We start from the raw sequence: 5,000 nt of genomic DNA on the forward strand, positions 1-5,000 counted from the left end.
CCTTGTGGACGCTGACTTCCTGAGCGTAGCCAACTCGCAAATGCTGGAGGCCACAGAGGTTAATAAATTTACTTTTCTTGTCATTCAATTTAGCCCCCGACGCTAAACAGTATTGCTGGAGGTGAGCCGCTATAGTGGTGATATCATTCTCATTGCGGACAACCACACCCACATCGTCGGCATAGGCGCCTACGACAGTTTTTTCTCCTGAAAGTGTTAGCCCTGTGAGTTTCGCCTGCAGTTGGAGTAACAGAGGTTCGAGTGAAAGAACAAAAAGTAACATGGACAAAGGGCTGCCTTGTGGAATCCCTCTGTTGATTTGAATCGGTTGGGTTAGTTGCGAGTTGACAGAAAGCCTTGCGTTGATCCCCAGTGCCATGTTTGTGATCATGTCAATCGCGTTCTGCAAGAAACCGAATCTTTTCATAGTTTCAAGGAGGTACTCGTGAGCGACGAGGTCAAAGGCTTTAAAAAAGTCCAGAAAGATCAGCCCACACTTCACGTTACTGGCGTTCGTTAACGCAATGATATCCCGGTAAAAAGCTGCCGTTTGCAATACAGTTCTCCCGAAGGCACATGTCTGCTGACGTCCAATGAATTTAGCAGTGAGGGGCATCATTCGCGTGTTGATTGCACGGGCGACTATTTTATAATCGGAGTTTAACAATGAAATGGGGCGGAAGTTGGCGATATTTTTGGTACCTCTGCCTTTAGGGATAAGCACAATTGTGCATTCCTTAAAGGCAAGTGGTATAGGCTTCCCTTGAAAAACTTCGTTCACTAATTGGGTGATTTTGTCCCCGATGAGGTGCCAATACCTCCTGTAAAATTCAATGGGTAATCGTCAGGACCAGGGGACTTCCTGATCGGCGAGTGGCAGACAATCTCCAAAACATCTTTATTACTAAATTCTAATGAAATTGTGTCATTGTCTTCTCTAGTTATAGTAGAGGAAATGGCACTAAACAGTTCGTCATAGCAGCCGTCATGAGTAGCCGCTGACGTGTAGGTGTCAACAAAATAGTCGTGTAGTGCCTTGATAATCTCTCGCTGGGTGTCGACAGTCGTGCCATCACCGAGTTTCAGGGCCTCAATAAAAGTCCTCCTTCTGTTCTTAGCATGTTTGACAAGGTGGTATAGAGCGGCTGTTTCATCGTCCCTGACCGACTTCACTTTGGATTTGATCTTAAGACCTTCCAGTTGCATCCTCTTAAGATTGATTAATTTCGCCTTTATTTTTCGAATGTCGTCTATTCTGGTGTGCGCGGCGTCGGCTCTATCACATAGGTCGCGTAAGATAGTGTAGTAGAACTCCATCGTCCTCTTTATCGCGGCTGCTCTTTCAATACCGAAGAATATAACAACTTTTCGCAGTTTGGGTTTTGCATGCTGAGTCCACCACGCTATGGTGCTACGAAAGTTTGCGGTAGTGCGCAAGCACTGCTCCCAAGCGCGTCGCACCGCCGCCTCTAGGTCAGCATCCGTTAATAAGGAGACGTTCAAGTTCCATTGATTTTTATACCAACGCGTTGGTTGGGGCAGCAAATTCAGGCACGCAACGACACCACTGTGATCAGAGAAGCTGGAGGGTATTGTTTCAATTTGTAACAAGACATTCTCTAAAACGTCGGAAACATAAATCCTGTCAATTCTGCTGCAGGAATTCGCGACGATGTGTGTGAATCGTACCAAGGTCGGGTACCTAATTTCCCACGCGTCTTTCAGTTTGAGGTCGGTCACGAGACGCTTTAATTCAGGCGAATAATTAAAATTCGGGGACTGATCTTTCTGGGATAAAACACAATTAAAATCACCTCCAATGATAACACGTTCGGGATTTTTCCGTAACAAATAGATGATTTGTTCCTTAAAAAAGTTTGCTCTTTCCGCCCTATAGGTACTGCCAGAAGGCGCGTACAAGTTAATGATGGTGACGCCAAAAACGGTGACACCCACACCTCTACCGGAATCTAACTTGTCAACCTGAGTGGCGGGAATGCCTTCTCTAAGTAAGATGGCAGTCCCCACGTTCGAGTCGGGGGAAAAATTTGTAATAGCAACAATACCAGGAAGAGTTAAGTGTGGCATGGCCACCTCCTGCAAAAGAGCGATATCTGTACCCGACTCATAGAGATATTGTTTTAAGGCACTCAGTTTCACCTCCGACCGGATTTTATTAATATTTAATGTCGTGATCGTATAGGCCTGCGACATTATGACAGTACGTGGAAGAGGCGGAAGGAGCAAATATCTTTAAAGGGCAACATCTTCATGCCATTCCATATTTGTGGCCGGGAAATTCGTGTCTGTGACGTCACTGAGTTGTATTCGTGCGTCTTTGTTCTTACTCTTTTTACGCACAGCATTTACATTAGGTTGCACTCGGATCCTGGGGCGGACACTGTGGAGCACCTCTGCAGCTGGCGGCGTGGGAGGGTCGTGGGTGATGTCAAGCTGCTCTCCCGGCACATCCCGCGAAGGGATGGCACGCGGCGACACCGCCGGCGAGCGAGCAGCTGAACTATCACTCGCACTATCAGCCTGTTTGGCAACATTCTCTGCCCGCAGCTGTTTGTTGTCACCGACAGACCCGGACAGCTGTGTTTGTATTATTTCCTGGAGTTGTTGACATTTCCCTTGTTGTGAGTCCTGAACCGAAGCGGCTGCCACGTGATGTGTACCGTTTGCGCTCAGAGATGTTTGTATACCACCATCACAGGCCGCTGTGTGTGTACTTCCTGCAGGAATGTGAGCCACACGTACAGGTTGGTCGGCCTGAGTTGGCTGTAGCGGAAGTTCTAAGGCACTAGCCAGCGGTAACTGCTTAACTTCCACGGAAGTATCGGCACTTGAAATTGTGGGAGGAGAAGCGTCCACAATAGCCTCACCGATGGGAGCTTTCGCTTCCGAGCCGGATTCCTGATCGTCCTTTTTCGCGGTCTCATGCGCACTAGAGGTGTCGTTATCAGAGCCACTGCTGTCACAAGTTCTGCGCCTCTTATTGGTCGCGGCATCGAGTTTGGCAGGGGGCAACGCACCTTTTTCTCTCCGAACCAGAACCGGAAACTCCTCAGAGCGAATTTCCTGTTGCTGTTCCGAAGGCATTTCAGAATTAGGGAGCCCAATCTCTGTCATCGGCTTGGCTGCCACTACATCCGCCAAAGTAAGCCTTTTACGCTGCTGGAGGGAATTCTTCAACACAAACATGCGCCTGGGGCAGTCTTGACGCAAGTGACCACTCTCATTACAGATATGACAGGTCGGTGTTTGGCCACTGTAAGTAACGTGAGCCTTATAGTCACAAACAAGTATATGGGATGGAATATTCTGTTTGACATGCATTTCTACAGATCGAACGCCACTGTAACATTGCAACCTATGTTGACTTGACCACCGTTCATGTCGAATCTGTTTAACGTCACCGAATTTGGACAGTACCTCCTTTAAATAACAATTTTCTACTTCAGGGGGTAAGTTAAAAATACGCACGTTCGTGTAGTCTACATCGGCATTGGAAATGAGCACAGTACTTACAGAGTCGTCCCGGTGTCGGAAAATAGCACTTCCTCCGTGCTTCGTCATGATCTTCTCCAGTAATACAGGATTCAGTAATTTAACAAAGAAACAATACTGCTCGGTATCATAATAGGCGGTGTGCACTTGGTCAGATGTAATCCCAATAACATCAACGATCCAGTCATGTATCTCCAGTGAACTCGGTTGCACAGATCGGGTGGACTTGTCAAAATCAAAACGCAGTGTACACTTTCGCGGAAATAACCTGGACATTGCAGCAGATAGCGAGCGGTTAACCCGCTACAATAAGACCGCAACAAAAATACAAATGGAAAACAATATAAACTGCAGAATAACAAACACTTGCACACAGAAATATGAGTGGAAAACACGCCTTGTGAACACGTGGCGGAGCGGAGCACTGATACGTCCGACCAGCACGGTGTCGCAAGCGCGACTGTACCACTCGGCCACGACTGCCGTTAGCGCGGTGTTCTCCGGACACATGCAACTGCTACCGTTTAAAGCACTGTGGTGTCAGAAAACGGCGTAGCTGCATTATTTTCTGTAGCGTCTCCACCGCTACCAGACGAATCGCTACCAAAGTATTAAAATTTCCGCCTGGACAGGGACTTGAAACCTGGGCCCTTAGGTTAAAAGCCTAATGCTCTACCGACTGAGCTATCCGGGCTCACACGAGGCTGCGAAAACCTCCCACGACGCACAACTATACATTGACTCATGTCCTTTACTGTTGTGCAATCGCTGTATGGGGCGGTTAACAAATAAAACGTCGCCTAAATGCTGTCTACAAACTTATCGCGCTAAGCTCGTAACACACTATCGAAGACTGCTGGCACATGATGCAACAACAAATTGCACCAGTTGTTACGTCTCATACGTTGGAGCAGAGAATTTACGTGTTTTGTCGACACTCACTGGGCAATTGGAAATTTCACAAGCATTTCGAATGCAATGTTTCCCACGCTTTCGCTCATTTCACGGTTCCGTTGAAGACGTTCTTCACCACCTGACACAGAAAAAGGAATGCAGTCGGTAGGATATTTTTAATTCTTTTGCTTCTAGGGGAGTTAGTTGTCTAGTGAGTTCCTCTTATGGCATGCACTAGACAACCAGAACAGCTACAGGAGAGAGTCATTTTTGTTGTCAGCGGTAGTTGCATTATCACAAACGCAGAGTAATTCCATTGGCGTCGCATCAAAACGAATCCCTGCCGAAACCCGGGATCGAACCAGGGACCTTTAGATCTTCAGTCTAACGCTCTCCCAACTGAGCTATTTCGGCTGACGTTGAAGGTTGTCATTTGCATGTGTTCATTAACCTCTGCCTCATTGCCAATTTCACAGTCACCTTCGTCTGATAAGACACAGGGGCGCTGAAAGGCGAGCAGCCGATGCAGTGAAGTTACACACACATTTCTTCTTCTTCCGTCATCGTAACAAGCAAACATGTCGACTCGATTC

The 5,000-nt window shown here is 47.3% G+C and overlaps 2 non-coding genes across 2 annotated transcripts; both read right to left on the reverse strand.

The window, feature by feature from the left end:
* Window positions 1-4,134: 4,134 nt before the first annotated feature.
* Trnak-uuu (transfer RNA lysine (anticodon UUU)) lies at window positions 4,135-4,207 on the reverse strand. Its single transcript has one exon. It is a non-coding gene; the product is annotated as a tRNA-Lys (tRNA).
* A 541-nt stretch (window positions 4,208-4,748) lies between these two features.
* Window positions 4,749-4,821, reverse strand: Trnaf-gaa (transfer RNA phenylalanine (anticodon GAA)). The gene has a single exon. It is a non-coding gene; the product is annotated as a tRNA-Phe (tRNA).
* Between the last annotated feature and the right edge of the window lie 179 nt (window positions 4,822-5,000).

The sequence above is a fragment of the Schistocerca serialis genome, chromosome 4 (assembly GCF_023864345.2).
Source record: "Schistocerca serialis cubense isolate TAMUIC-IGC-003099 chromosome 4, iqSchSeri2.2, whole genome shotgun sequence".
NCBI lineage: Eukaryota > Metazoa > Arthropoda > Insecta > Orthoptera > Acrididae > Schistocerca > Schistocerca serialis.